The following is a 16,975-nucleotide window of genomic DNA, read 5'->3' on the forward strand; positions in this document are numbered from 1 at the left end:
CTTTCTTCTTCTAACTCCTTATTTCTTCCCTAGGCAATCTCATCTATTCCCATTGCTTTATTTTCCACTTATAGACTTATGATTCCCAAAGGTAAATAGATAAGTAATAGAGAAGGAGGGTGAGGGTACGAGGGAGAGGGAGAGGGAGGCAGGGAAACTTATCCCCTGGTCTCCAAACCTGATATTCAGCTTTCTACTGAGTGTCTCCACCTATATGTCCCCAGTTCAAGTCAAACTTCCATGTGCAAAATTGAAAATCTTCTGTTTTTGTACCCAGCTCAATAAATAACAGTGTTATCTACTCAAATACTAAGTTGCAAAATGGAATTCTCCTCAATAGTTTGTATCACCATCCAACTGGTACCCTGAATGATCCATTCTCCCTCTTACGTCCTCATTCTTCCAATCCGTCTTCCAGGCCACGGTCAGACGGACCTTTCCAAACTCCAGTGATATTAATTCATTCCTTTTCTAAGGTTAAACCAGTTTAGTGCAAGTTTGTTGTTGCCACCGCCTTCTTCAAATCCAACAATGGTTACTCATCCCCAGGTGTGCTTCTCAATCTGGAATCCACATTCCCTGGGAGTCCTGGCAACATGCCAGGAGAATTGAAAACCCCAGTATAATATCTTCTTGGAAATACAATTTTATTCGAAGGCAAGAAGTTTAAAATATTATTTTAGTATTGAAACAAATAGGCAAATATGCGGTAGAATGCAAAAATGTGAGAGGAGACTTCAAATAAAGTTTTCACTTGTGATGGCCCTTCTTGAGGCAATGCACCCAAAACCCATGGGGGTGGGATATGCAAAATATTCTCCTTTCCTCTTTGGAATAGACAAAATAGAATGCAAAATAGAATCAAGACTTCTTATATAGCATTGACAATTCTCTGTCATCTGGTCCACATCAATTGACCAGATGCCTCATCTTCTTCCCCAGTCCCCTCCCACAGGGGCTCTAACCGTAGCAGTTACCTCTATCTCAACATACTGTGCTGTTTTATGCTCAAAGGCAAGAGTTAAATAAGGATATGGAATATGGAAAATAATGAGTAATTTGTGATGGTGTGAATTTAGGGGGCCTGGTTGGGAGTAGAAAGAAAGGAGTTTGGAAAAAGATTGGAAGGGCGCCTGGGTGGCTCAGTTGGTTAAGCGACTGCCTTCGGCTCAGGTCATGATCCTGGAGTCCCTGGATCGAGTCCCACATTGGGCTCCCTGCTTGGCAGGGAGTCTGCTTCTCCCTCTGGCCCTCCCCCCTCTCATGTACTCACTCTCTCTCTCATTTTCTCTCTCTCTCAAATAAATAAATAAAATCTTTAAAAAAAAGAAAGAAAAAAGAAAAAGATTGGAAAGAATTATTGGGGCCAGCTTGTGAAGAACATTGTCTCCCACAATAAGACTTACTCTTGTAGGCAATGGGAAGTCCTTAAATGTTTCAAGTAGAGGAATGACAGGATCATCTGTCTTGTAGAAATAAAAGGGCTAAGCTGCATTACAATAACTCTGGTGGTAACATGGTGGGTCAAAACCTGGAGTGGAGACTCCAGGCAGTGGTCCAGGTGAAAAAAGAAATTCTTACCAATCACGGAAGAGCTGACCCATGGCATTGTGACACTTTTCACTCTAAGGGTTTGAGGTTAAAAACAAAAAATTCAACCACAGTAGGAACTGTGATAGTGACTCATTGGGTAAACATCCTGTAATAGATGTTTTCGATAGCCATATTAGTGAAAGCACATTCAGTTTTTCTAACTCCAATATGTATAAATTAAAAACAATGAGACATTATTTCAAGGCACGTGGCTTACCAATTTCCAGCCTCTTTGGCATTGCATGTACATTCTGTTTCTATTGATTATAATGCCCATATCACCTCAGACCCTTTTCTAATGATGGAACCCTTAGTTGTGTTGCAAAACCCAGGCCAAAAAGTACCTACTTAAAGCATGCTTTGTCACTGTCACCTCACTGCAGGTGTATCAGGAGGCTCCATGCCTGTGTGCCCATAAGTTCTGTGTACACATGGCCTGTATGGCTTTATCCCTCCATAATAGAATTATGTTTCTGCATGGTCATCTCCCACTTTAGACTGTGAGCTCCTTAAGCATCACATTGATGTAAGGCCACACCTTCTTTCCCTTTGCATCCCCAGCATCCTGCCCAGTGCCTGGCACATAAAAGACAATCAAGAGGTTATTGGATGAGTATATTAAAGAATTAAAACTCATAAAGAAACCAGCCTCACTACTTTGTTACACTTCACATATATACATATATGTCAAAGAAAATGCAAGGACATGTAAACATTTCAAAATAAATGCATATATTACAAGGCTAAAGTTATCTTCTGTAAAATCTGGCTGTTTAACTGATACAGATTTCCTATAAGTTGTAATGTCTTAACAAACATTTTATATTTGATGGAAAACTAAGTGATAATCATGCAAATGTGCAATTTTAAGTTTTTTAATTTAATTCTCCAAAAACATTCTGAGAAGAGGGCAGAAGAGTTTTTAGTATTCCTTCTTTAGAGATTCGATTGCCGAGAATCAAAGTGGATATGTGGATATCCAAATTTCACTTCTGACCCTCTATTAAAATGCTTACATATATGCTATGAGGAAATTTTAAGTTAAAACAAAATGTCAAGATTATGATATTTAAGGGGATGAAGACAAGTTTGCCTGATTTTTTTTTCCTTTACTTTCGTGGATGTGTCTTAACCTGCTCCAAAGGTGAGAAATATTCCCATGAAAAGGGTAACTTTTTTAATTATAAAAAAGTAAGTGTAAATAGAAATAAGTTATTAATAGATGATCTTATCACATTTCTCTGTACTATTTCATATTTATCTATCCATCTATAGAGAGATCCATTATAACTGATGTGTGTACTTTAGTCAAAGATATTTTTCAGCCAGTTTCCTCTTTTTTTTTTTTTTCTTTTTTAAGATTTTTGTTTATTTATTTCAGAGAGAGAGAGCACAAGCAGGGGAAGCAGGAGAGGGAGTAGCAAGCTTCCCGCTGAGCAGGGAGCCCGATGCAGGAGGCCCAATGCAGGGAGCCCAATGCGGGCTTGTCCTGGGATCATGACCTGAGCCGAAGGCACACGCTTAATAACTGAGCCACCCAGGCGCCCCAGCCAGTTTCCTCTTTTATCTCTCCACTGTCTTTTGTAATTGGGGCAACTGAGATATTACCTCACTTCAAGTCATAAACCTAAGTCATAACTACTAAACTTTTGAAGTGAAAATAGGGGAATTTAGAAAAGGAATTATAACCTTTATTTATTACTTGCTATGCAGAATAACTGAGATAAACTCTTTACATGTGTTATCTCATTTAATATAAACAATGTTTTCTGGTTTTCCTTACTAGCACCTACGGCAAATAGCCACATGTACTTTGTAACATGAATTTAATACCTTGCTGATTTATAGCAAAACAAGAGGAATGAAAGGTCAATCTTTGCTAATTGACAGGGTAAAAATATCCTGTATGACCCTCAAAATTCTGAGATGCATCTGCCTTCGTGAGTTTGGTTAACTCTTGCAGTAACCGTCTCATTTAAATTGGGGATGAAATGAGCACTGAATCCATTTTGGTTTCCTGTGTCTGGACTATATTATGTCGCATTTTAAACAATGTGTAAACTTTTTTTAAACAATGTGTAAAAATACTTTTGTTTATGTGGGTCCATTTTTCAAAGGTTAGAAAGCCTCAAATCTAGACAGCACACTCTTCTTAGAATGTAAGGTAAACTGCTCAAGAATATTTATTAAGCATCCTTTGGATTGGTAGAACTATTTAGCGATGTGGGAGCTTGAATGAATATGAAGACATAATATGAACAAGACAGTGTCTTGTCAGTCTATTTCAAGCACTAGTACCACATAAAGGAAGGAATAAACTAGCAAGATCAAGAAGCAAAAACTGAGACTGCCAAGCGAATGCATAACAGAATCAGTTACAAAGAATCATGAAATCCTACTTCACCATAATTATCAATTCGGAAAAAGAAAAGCTGTCCAGAAATGTATTTCAGTATCAGCTTAATCTTCTGCACACTTTGGGAAGGTAGAGTTTTATTATTGCTGTTGTCATTGTTGGTTTTGTTTTTTTGTTTTTTGTTTTTTGTTTTTTGCTGCTTAATAACCCATTCTCTAGGAGGCACGTAATGAAATCAGCTCTGACTCCCTCCTCCTTCCCATACTGCCCCACAACCTCTTCCAATGTTAGCACTGGTCTAAAGGAAGATAATTATTTACAAGGTAGAGAAAATTAGTTTATGTTATTCCCAGATCTTGTTACACTATGAATTCATCTAGTGAACATAGCTTCTAGAATTTTAACTTCAATATTTTATATTATCAATTCAGACAAAAAATTAAATTTCTTTTGAATATCTGATTTTAATAAGTTAGATGTTTTCTGCCAGTTTTTCTCCAGGGTATACAGACCTAATTTAATAATGAAAATAATAACAAAATCAGATTCCTAGACATAAAACCATTTTCATTTACAAATTTAAAATTTTGGTTGAGATTATTTACAAGCATATAATAATGATTCCTGTTGTCCACGTTCCATATCAAATGATGTATACTCTGAAGATGGTATGCAGAAAATAGTCTCAGGAAAATTCTGCCTGGATTCTGCCAGGATTCTCCTGGCTGCCAAGCTTCCATGTCTACCTTAGAGTTTCCCATAATGTCAAATTTTGGACTTCACAGGAGTTAGTCCCAAAGATGACATATATTGTAAAACCACAGGTTGGGGTAGGCAAGCCTGGAGACCTCCAAACTTGTATGTGAAATATGGCATGTATGTGAAATACGGCATAACAGAAAGAGCATACTTTTTGGAGTAAGAAAGTTGAGTTCAAGTCCAAACTCCCAATCTCACTGCCATTGTGTTTTGGGGCACATCCCTTAACTTTTCTGGGTTTCAGTTTACACATCTACCCTACCTCTTAGATGATGGGCTTGTTTATTATATAAAATGATGTGAAGTTACGAACAAAATAATTTACAGATATTCAAGGGTTTAAGAGAGGATGTGGCATATTTCTTCTTTCTTTTTTCTTTTAGTTTTTAATCACTCAGCAAAATATTCCTAGAGAATCTGCTAAGTTCCAATGAAAAGCACTAGAGATTCACAGATAAAGTGATAGGGTCCCTGCCCTGAAGTAGTAACAAAGTGACATGATCTAACTTTGGTTTATAAGGTTCACTCTGGCTACTATGCTGAGAACACCTGATACGGATGTAGAGGTAGAAGCAGACACCTGATTTATTGACCATTGTATCACTTCAGGCAAATAATGATGGTGTCTTGGATGAGGGTGGTAGCAGTAGAAGTGGTGGGAATTCAATCAAGATGAGGACTGGTAAACTGAGTCTGGAATTTATGGCAAGAAGAGAATGGGCATCTTTGTGGCAGAGGCAAAGTTCAATCAAAGCAAGGGGAGTAAGAGAGAGTTACATAAGATAAAATAAACCTTTCATAGAACATATTGTAAAGATTGGGAGGGAAGTCAGTGGGAGAAGGAAGAGTAAGCAGGAGAGCCCCAGGTTTGGAGAGGCTTGCTTTTGGGGCAACGGATAAAGGCTTAACAGGCATAAATACACAAAATGCCCATGAGATTAGATCAACAGGGTTGTCTCAGGATAGAACTCAACCCCTGTTATGTAGGGGAGAGAATCTTCTGTCTTCACCTTCAATGCCAAACCAGCTGCTATCCATCTGGCTAGGGGACGAAGATAAACACAGTAGAATTGAAGAGGTCTGAGCTAGAGTGAAAGAATCTTCGCTCCTGAATAGAATTTTTTGCCAGGTAGTTGAGAAGAAGGTAGAGTATATACAATTACACCTATTACTGATTGAGTACCTACTCTATTTCTGCCACATTTAATCCTCACAACAAAAACCTAAAAGATAGATGTTATCACCCCCTTCTGAGACTGAGAAAAGTACGGCACAGAGGATTTAAAGAACACAATCATCTACCCATCTTCACACAGTCAGAAGTGGCAGAACTTGGACTTGATGCTCCCTCCCTTTCCGTAATGCTTCGCCGGGTCATGGACATGCATCTCTTGTCAGAACATGAAAAGTTGGGATTACTTGGAAACACATCAGGAACAGCAGGGAGACAGGGCTAAAATAGTCTGTATGAGCAACAGAACTGAACTGGGGTCAGTGGTGGTTTCCAGCCTTCCAACCACATCATTGTAGCCCCCGCGGCTTCAGCCTTTGGTTGTTGGCGGCTCCCAGATGCTCCCAGGGACCTGTCAGAAAATTGCAGAGTGACACTTATCTTTTAAGTTTGGAATCCAAAAGAAATTCTTATTTTAGATGACTTTCTAAGTGTTTGTAAAAGTGAATAATTTTCTTTAATTAAGACGATCATCATAGGCTCTTACCTCTTCCAGATTCTCACCCTTTCAAGTCTGACAGGAATAAAAAAAAAAAAAAATGTTGCCATGCATCACCTTCACCAGTAGTTCTTTACTTTTCCAAGCAGCTGTGCACACCATGGGGCTCAGGGAAATGGAGAATTATTGCCAAGCACAGATTGGACCTGTGAACCCTGAATATTCAAAACCATGAATAATGAATCCAGACTCAAAGGACTTTTTTTTTTTTTGGCTAGGATTTCACTTGTTGAGAATGTATTCTTCAGATTGCTTAGGGACATATTGCTTATTATATATTTTTACCTTGCTTCAAAGCTTTTGTTCCTGAAGACTATCCCCCTTACAATTTCACACAAGGATGATGTAACTTTGATGATGAGCTCCAAGAATCAAGATGCCAGAAATATGGCAGTTTTATTTTTACTCAACACATAGCTCCAGCCCAACCAACAACTCTGAAGGGGCATATTTGTTTCCTTGTTTGTTTTACTTTTTGAGATGCTCTGCATTATTACATGTATTAGCATGTAATTCTCAGAATGTAATGATGTACTATATTTGACTTCAAATGGCTTCATGTGTTGAGGATTCTTAATATTTGATGATTGAGATTTGAATGGCATTAAAGGGATTCACTAAGTATGGAGCCCCAGTGTTTGATTTCCTTCATTTTTGTGTTTGGCCAGTGTAATGAAGACCGTGAAAATCGGTAAAGCAAAAAAACCCCATAATATTTACATTGAAAAAATAAACTATGGGCACAAATAAATGAAGACACAAATAGACTTGGGTGTTAATTATCTAGTGTCCAGATTTAGGGGGACGGTTTTGATTTCCAATACTCTGTGCCATTGTTTCCATTTTGATCAAATCAGACCATTAAAATATACATTCTAATTTTGAACTGAGATAATATAGACATGGTAGTACAAGTAAAAAGAGATGTAGATCTGGAATCAGATGAGTTAAATTCTGAGTTAGGCTCTGCTGCTGATTTCTGTGTGACCTTGGAAAAGGGACTTAACATTTCTAAGCTTAATATATCCTTATCCATGAAGTGATACATTTGTCTAGATGACCTCCAAAATCTCATGCTATTCTAAAATTTTATCTATATGTAATACTTCATGGGAAAATACTACACAGATACTATTTCAAAGATTAAAGAAATGTAACCCATTATTTTAGAACAGAACATGTCCAGCTTTTACTGGTTTGCTTTTCCAAAATATATGATTTTCATTCCAGTCCAATTTGTGACTCTTTTTCAAGTTAAGCCTTGAATTGTTTCTGCTATGTAATATAGTTTCAGAATTTTCAACACACAGTGCACAAAGTATGATGAAATGCTCTACGACAAAATGTATAAAAGAAAGATAATATTCCTCAGACATGGATAGTTATGAATCTCATCCAAGTAGACAGGTAAAATAAACTTAGGGAGAAGAAAACTGACATTTAAAATTGGTAGAGATACAAGCATTTTTGCAGCAATAACATCTTATACTTCCACAGCAATCTGTCTCCTTTTCTTTCTTCCAAACACATGAAAAAAAGGCATTTCAAGTTACTGATTAACTTCAACATGCTGATCTTTGATTCTGTCTAAGGTCCATGAAAATTGACTAGATTTCCTTCTACCAGAGAGGAAAACTAAAAAATTGAACACATTTTTTAAATGCTTAGATTTTCTATTATTCTGATAGATCAGCCCAAATCTCATTTGGCTGAACTATATTTTTATTTGTTCCTTTTCCCAAAGAACCTAGACACTTCTAAAGGGGTTGTTTTCCTAAATATGAAACTATATTTCATTATCAGAATAAACTAAATTTTCATGGGTTATCCTCTTTCTCTTGATATTTTCCACTGTAGAATGAGAGGGCTAGGGTTGTGGGCAGTTGATTCTGTAACCACTAAGGTTCTTATTTATTGTTAGCCTTGGCAATGGATGGAGATAAAGGGGCAAAAACTAAGCAGGGAGTCGCTTTGGCTAAAAATGAAAAAACTTTGATCAGAATATCAAAATGAATATACCAAGTAAAAATGAGTTATCATATATCCTTCACAATATAAAAGAGACAAAAATATGAGGGGGTATAGACAATATTATTATCATACAACTACTCTGTAAGAGGCACGGTAATACAAAATGAATAAGGCAGCCCTTTTCTCACAGTTAATGTGATCAAAACCACAAACACTAATTTAAGGCATAATGTGTTTTAGTACTATGATAAAGGTACAACACTCTGTAGAGAGACAGGATTGCTGATATTGGAGCCATTCTTGAGATTAAGAGGATCATAACAGGTATGGACAGGAAGAAGGAACAAAAGCACCAGTCCAGACTATGAAGGGAGCCGTATCTGAGGAAAGGCACTTGATGCTATTCTATGTAGGAGGCATGGGAAAGAAAAGAGGTAAGGGAAGAGCACCATTGAAAAGGAGGGGCTTTATACTGTATATAATGGGAAGTGGCTTAAAAGATTTTTGAGCAAAAGGATGGTGAGACATGATTAGACCAGTACTTAATTAGGACAAATGGGTTGAGAGCAACATGCAGCAAGCCTTGGAGTAAGGAAGATGGAAGGCAAGGAGATCTGGTAGGAGGTTATTTCACTGGGGTCATGAGTACATTGGGAAACAAACAAAAGCACATTATTGCTTCCCAGTCTTTACCAGCCCAGGAGAAAAGTGAGTCTTCTACATGTCAGGTATGGCATCAGGTACAAAATATCCAGGAACGAAAGTTAGGGTCCCTTCCTCAATCCAGTTGGAAAGCTATGGGTTAATCTTTTTTGTTTGTTTATTTGTTTGTTTGTTAAAGGCCCTGACTTTTAGCATGATCAATTGCTAATGATTTGTAGAACTCCATCACTCATCTTTCTGCCCAGCAGAAACTCATATTTCTCAATGACTAGTAGACATGTCCACATGGATGTTCCGCAAACTTGTTAAAGGGACAGACACATCCAAGTTCAAACTCACCCTCATCTCTGCTAACCTACTTTTCTTAGAGTCTTTCATTATTCGCTCAGTCTCCCTAGCCAAAAATTCCCAAGATACCTACTATTTCTTTTTCACTCTAGGACTCTGCATCTAAACCATTAGCAAGTCCTGCCAAGTCTTGCTCGGAAACTTCTCATAAGTCTGTCTCCTTCTCTCCTTCCCAACCTATGTTCTTTCCTTGCTTAGATCTGCATCAGCTCTCACTTGGATGATTTTGTTGGTTTTTTATCTGATCTTACTGCAGTCTCCTCCTGAAGGCTTCCTTCACACAGCTCCCAAAGGTATCTTCCTTTAAAAAAATCTATTCCCATCACTCATCTGCTTCAAATTCCAGATATTTACATATGCCTGAAAAATAAAACTCAAGCTCCTGAGTTTGCATGAAAGGACATTTTAAATGTGACCGAAATACAACTTTTTCCAACAGCTATTCCATGGACTCCAAGCCTCAGCCATGTTGAACTTATCACCATCTCTGATGAATTGCCATAATAGAAGATTATCTTTCCAGGGCCGTTGCACATGCTATTCCCTCTCCTTCAAAAGCCCGCCATTTTTTCCTAAGCCTGGACACCTTTTCAACCTTCAGGAACCGCATCTAAAATCAATTTTTCTTCCCTAAAACTGCCTGAGAAAATTAGTTTCTTCCAATATCCACAGGGCACATTGTTTCTACCTTTCTTCTTGCATTTATTCCCATTCTATTGTAACTTTATCTGTCTATATGCCAGACCTCTTCAAATAGACAACAAAATTCTCAAGCATATGGGCTAGATTATCACTGTTGAATACAGTACAAATGAGTAATTACCTATTAGGAATAATCATAATGTAGACCAGGACTTCACACAATACACAATAGAGAAGAGATAAGAAATAAATCTCATGGAGATTTGGAGATTCATCTGCAAGGAATGTTTTAAAGAAAACTATATCCTTGTTAGCAACAAGGCTTTGATAGCAAAAAATCAACTAATGTGCTTTTAGGTAGTGTGAAATCAAGAGTCTGATTGTGGAAAAGAAATTAAGGATACTTATTCTGGCCCTGGTTGTCTCCTTTGCAGACATGGTAATTGAAGCTTTGGAACAGGATAGGGATATCAAGGGATCAGGTGTAGGGAGAGAACAATACATACATAACCCATGTTGACATTCAAATTCTTCCTGGAGATGCCACAGTCAAAACATTTCTGTTTCTGAGTATGGTTGTAGTGCTATGTTTTAGTTTCTGCTTAATTCTGTTACGTTATGTCATTGATATTCTCTAATTTGTATGCAATCATGGAGAAAGCCATTTAAGAGTAAGAATGCTTTCGGCTGATTAAAATCCCCAGTTTTTCTGGGTATTTTATTCAAATAAAAGATAAAGTTGGAGGCAACATCAAAATGCTCTGCCTTCCCTGTTTTATGCACTTCTCTTCTTTTCCCATTCACTTGAGCATGTAATAATGCATATTCCAATTACCTGCCAATTCTTGAAATGGTTTTCCTGATAAAGTTAAACTGACATCTTGGCATGCTTGGTAAAATTACAACAATATTCATCTTAAATTCAACATGTTCCTCATAATATTTATTCATTATACTATTTATAAAGAACTGGTTATAAGATAGATTGAGAGAAAAAAAAAAATGCCAGAATCTCAAAAAGGCAAAGCACTTGCACTCTAGCAGAGCTTTTCATGCATTGTGTTCCCAATTATCTAACACAGATTTAAAACAGTTCCATGCAGTTATATGCTCCGTACGTAAAATGAAACTTGGAAAGAGCTCAAATGCTAGGGAAATGGAAGAAAGAACATTGCCCTTTTTTAAATCTCCATTATTTAGCATCAATTAATCATATTGTGTGGTATGATAGGTTGTTTGGTTGATTAGCTTAATAGTGTGTTGGTTTTTCCCATAAAGAAAGTCAGAAGATCCTGAATTTTATAGATCTCAGTAGCCCCATTGTCATAAATCTGGGGATCAAGGATTCTAGGGTCTAAGAATCATATTTGTGTTGTTCCTTCCTTTACTCTCAGTAGGTAGCCCAGGGCCTGCAATTGATTCTTTTTTAAGTGAATAAATGGTCTATGATTTCACTCATATGTGGAATTTAAGGAACAAAACAGATGAACATAGAGGAAGGGAAGGAAAAATAAAATAAGATTAAAACAGGGGCATGGGTGCCTCAGCAGGGTGCCTGTCAATAAAGCGTCTGCCTTCAGCTTGGGTCATGATCCCAGGGTGCTGGAATTGAGCCCTACATCGGGCTCCTTGCTCAGCAGGAAGTCTGCTTCTCTCTCTCCCTGTCCCCACCCACCCCCACATGGTCTCTTTCAAATAAATAAAGAAATTAAATTTTTTTTAAAAAATAAGGTTATTTTTTAAATAAGGGGGAGGGGGAGGCAAACCATAAAAGACTCTTAACCATAGGAAAGAAACTGAGGGTTGCTGTAGGGGAGGTGGGTGGGGGGATGGGGTAATGGGGGGATGGGGTAATTGGGTGGTGGGCATTAAGGAGCACTGAGTGTTATATGAAACTGATGAATCACTAAATTCTACCTCTGAAACTAATAATACAGTATATGTTAACTAAATTGAATTTTTTTAAAGATTTTATTTGTTTATTAGAGAGAGAGAGCGAGCAAGTATGGGGGGTGCAGAGGGAGAGGGAAAAGCAGACTCCCCGCTGAGCAGGGAGCCCTATGCAGGGTGCATTTCCAAGACCCTGAGATCATGACCTGAGCTGAAGACAGATGCTTAACTGACTGAACCACCCAGGTGCCCCTAAATTGAATTTAAATAAAAATTTTTTTAAAAAATTTTTACCTTTCTGCTTTTATGAAATGTTGATTATATTGTCTTATCATCAGGTTGTTAGTGCATATACGTTCTAAAGTATTGGGAATTGCATCAGGTAGGTTGAGAGTATTTATGGGAACATGATACCACACCTATGAGGGATGCCTTATCTAGGGTGAAAGGGCAAAGTTACTGGGGAAGATTTTGCTTTGGGGGGAAATTTACACAAGAAGGGGCGATAGTAAGGGTGGCTAACTTTTTAACTATTTATTACATAAGGTCCTCTTTCTGGTTAAATAAACAGATTTGCTTAAGAGACAAGACACTTGAGGTTTGGTATTCCCTACGCCACAGGTGGTGAACATAGGAAAGCTAAAACAAGAGAAATGTGTGGGTATGCATAATATAGAATTGGTGACTACTGGTCGTACTTAGGAGGCTGTGGAAGCCCACAAAACAGTTATTCTCAGCTGGACCCACTGCAGCCATGCAGCCACATAGAGGCAAAATTCCAAAGCTGAAGGGAAAGCAGAGAAAGTTGACTAAGACTAACTTAGCTTGATACTGATGTAGCTCAGCAACGATTGCCCAACCCAAAAGTGGTGGGAAATGACTGCCCTGAAATTTTCAGACCATAAGGAAGTCTGTCTTCCATTTCTCTCCCGCCCAGGTCAGGTATCTGAGAAGGCTTTACTAGATCCCAGAAACAGTTTGATGTCAGGATCTTCAGCCCTTACCAGTGTCCCTCACCATCATTTGGAAACTGTCTTGTAATATTAGGGAAGATCTAGAGGAGTTCCCAGCAAACTCCAGAGTAAATGAATAAAAAGCCTATTAACAATGGCAAGATACATAAGCTGTCACAGGAGCCTAAAGAATTAGGGAGGAGTTCTCAGTAGATTTTGATAGTTCTACCCCTAAACTTCCATATATTATTTGTAGCGTGTGTGGTTCTATCAACTGGATACAAAGTAATGTTTTATAATGGAAGAATCCAATTGTATATTGTTTAAACTGTGATGTAAGGGAACTGAGCTATTTACAATATTTTTGTTCAATCATAAAAATAAGTCAACCTTCCTCCCCCTCTTCCACCAAGAATATCCCAGCCAGCCAAATTAAGCCACTTTAAAATTTGTAAAGCACCATACACACACAAAATATCCAGATGTTTTCAGAAAGAAAAAGGGTGGGGTAATGTGTGCTTCTTTCCTTCTTTTCTTGTATTATTTGATTCAAAGTACTTTTTTTTTTTTTTTTGCTTATTAAATCAACTAGGGTTAGCAGTTTCTTTTCTAAGTCATACAGACCAAGAATGCTATTTCTTAAAAAAAGGAATTCGCTTTTATTAAATTCAATTGTTGATTCATTCTACTATTGTTCAGTTCCTGGTCTGTGCCAGGCGCAGTGCTAGATTCTTGGATTCTTTTAAGGAAAAAGACCAACATGATCACTGCTCTCGTGAAGTAACATATTTTCCTTTTTGGTTTGTTTCAGTAAATTTCACCTCTTGTCAAAATTTACACATTATTTTTTTAGCCAAATTTTCTATTCAAGTGAATGTCAAATCTTTCCAAGTTTATCTTAAAATTTAATGCACATAGAATCAAAATTCCAATCTGTTTCATAATAGTCAATTGATTATAAAGCTCTTTTGGAAGAAAAACTGCTTGCTCTAACTAAGCTATTTTGAAAAGGTAGAATAGTGGGAATAGACTTGCCCTACAGATAGCAAAATACAACACAAAGTTCCAGGAATTACAGGAGTATGGTCATGGTGCAGGTCCTGATGACTGGATTGGGGTACAGGAATAAAGATTCCAGAAACAGACTCATGTACTCTTTTAAAAAATAGTGGAATTCAGATGTTTGCTTCTTCCCATGAAACCTACCAAAGCATCTAAAAACTAAAGCCATAAACTATTTTTTTATTTTATTTATTTATTTGTCAGAGAGAGAGCACACACAAGCAGGGGGAGTGTGAGAGGGAGAAGCAGGGGGAGTGTGAGAGGGAGAAGCAGGCCCTCCACTGAGCAAGGAGCCCCATGCAGGACTCAGTCCCAGGATTCTGGGATCATGACCTGAGCTAAAGGCAGACACTTAACCAACTAAGCCACCCAGGTGTCCCCCAAACCATAAACTATTAAAAAAGCCTAAAAAGACAGAAAATTTGCTCCAAGTCCAAAGAGAAGGCCAAAAGTTAACTTTGCTGCCGTCCAGATCTTAAAGCATAAATTTCTCTGAAAGACAATTAGAGTTCCCCAAGAGGCTAACCAACACCTTTTTTTTCTTTGTCGTAACTACACTGGTATCAGAAGTGGGGAATGGGAAGGTCAGGGTCAAATCCTATACTGCAATGGTGAGAGACATAAGAGGGTAACTGGAATACCTCTAATTCCAACACTGGAGAATAGCCTTGAGGTGTGGTGAGGTAACAGGGCGAAGGGAAGAAGCAAGCAGAATTAATTGAGAAGAGATGAATCATCAAATCTATGACCTGTGACATATAGGGCCGCACAGTAGACCTTAATGAACTCCTACCGTGTGATCTGTCCATCCCAAGATATGAGTTCCTAAAGCTAAGAAATGATGGGCCCTCACACAGAGTAGACTTTGGGCAGGAAATTCTGAAACAACAAACCAAATGGGCACTGCCCGTTTCCCAAGATCATGCTTACCTGAGTTAATAGTATCAGCTGATAAAACTGCCTCTTTTCAAATTTAATATTGACTCAATTCAAGTATAGAACCACGTCATATAAACCAAGCCTAACAACCTGTTACAAAATGGAATGATAGTGTTACAAACCATAAGAATGTAAAAATAATACAAGAAAGAAAAAATAGAGAAATACAAATGTATACAAATTAGCATAATTATGCTAATTTCTTCATTTTTACCTTCAAGAATTAATGATGTCCTCTAAAGCTTATATATCAAGGAAATTAGGTTTAAGTAAATTATTAGTGTCATAGAAGTGACATTAAAGGAAACTGGCATAACTAAACTAAACATAAAGCATGCTATGAAGCAGCATGTTTTTTTAAAGTATAATTGACATACAATATCTTATTAGTTTCAGTTGTACATCATAGTGATTTGATATTTTTATACATTATAAAATAATCCCCACAATAAGTCTAGTTACTATCTGTCACCATACAAATTATTACAATATTATTGACCACATTCCCTATGCATGTGTTATTTATTTTGTAACTAGAATTTTGTAGCTTTTAATCCCCTCCACCTATTTTCACCCACCCCCAGACTCCTCCCCACTCTGGAAACTAACAGTTTGTCTCCTATATCTGTGAGTTCGTTTCTCTTCTGTTTTGTTCATTCATTTCGTTTTGTTTTAGACTCCACATATTAAGTAGAATCATACAGTATTTGTCTTTGTCTGACTTATTTCACTTAGCGTAATACCCTCCAGGTCCATCCACGTTGTCACAAATAGCAAGGTTTCATTTTCTGATGGCTGAGTAATATTCCATTGTATATACAGACAACATCTTTTCCCATTCATCTATCAATGGACACTTAGGTTGCTTCCACACTCTGCCCATTATAAATAATGCTGCAATGAATATAAAGGTGCATATATTTCTCCAAATTTATGTTTTCATTTTCTTCAGATGAACACCCAGAAGTGGAATTGCTGGATTGTATGGTGGTTCTACTGTTAATTTTTTTAAGAAACTCCATTCTTTCTTCCACTGTGCAGTTTACATTCCCACCAACAGTGTACAAAGGTTCCCTTTTCTCCACATCTTTGTCAACATTTGTTATTTCTTCTCTTTTTGATACTAGCCAACCTGACTGGTGCAAGGTGATATCTCATTGTGGTTTTGATTTGCATTTCCCTGATGATGAGTGATGTTGAGCATCTCTTCATGTGCCTGTTGACCATCTGGATGTCTTCTTTGGAAAAATGCCCATTCGAGTCCTCTGTCCATTTTTCCATTGGGTTGTTCAGGGTTTTTAAATATTTTTATATTAAGTTGTGTAAGTTCTTTATACATTTTGGGTAGTAACCACTTATTGGATGCATGATTCTTAAGTATCTTCTCCCATTCAGGAGGCTGACTTTTCATTTTACTGATGGCTTCATTTGCTGTGCAAGATTTTTTTAGTTTGATGTAATCATATTTGTTTATTTTAGCTTTTGTTGCTTTTGCTTGGGAAGACTAGTCCAAAAAATAGATATATATATGTTGCTAAAACCAGTGTCAAAGAGCTTACTGCCTATGCTTTCTTCCAGGAGTCTTATGGTTTCAGGTCTTATTTCATTTAAGTCTTTAATCCATTTTTTAAAAATTTTGTATATGGTGTGAGGTGGTGGTCCAGTTTCATCCTTTTGCATGTGACTGTCCAGTTTTCCCAGCACCATTTACTGAATAGACTGTCTCTTCTCCATTATATATTTTTGCCTCCTTTGTCATAGAGTAATTGGCCATATATGTGTGGGTTTATTTTTGGGCTCTCTATCCTTTTCAATTGATCAGTGTGTCTGTTTTTGTGCCAGTACCATACTGTTTGATTACTATAGCTTTGTAGTATGCTTTGAAAATAGGAAGCATACCTTTAGCTTTGTTCTTGTTTCTCAAGATTGCTTTGGCTATTCAGGGTCTTTTGTGGTTCCATACAAATTTTAGAATTCTTTGTTCTAGCTCTGTGAAAAGTACTATTGGTATTTTGATGGGGATTGCATTGACTCTGTAGATTGCTTTGGGCTCTATGGACATTTTAACA

The sequence above is a fragment of the Mirounga leonina genome, unplaced genomic scaffold (genome assembly GCF_011800145.1).
Source record: "Mirounga leonina isolate KUSES-001 unplaced genomic scaffold, KU_Mleo_1.0 Mir_127, whole genome shotgun sequence".
In the NCBI taxonomy this organism is placed as follows: domain Eukaryota; kingdom Metazoa; phylum Chordata; class Mammalia; order Carnivora; family Phocidae; genus Mirounga; species Mirounga leonina.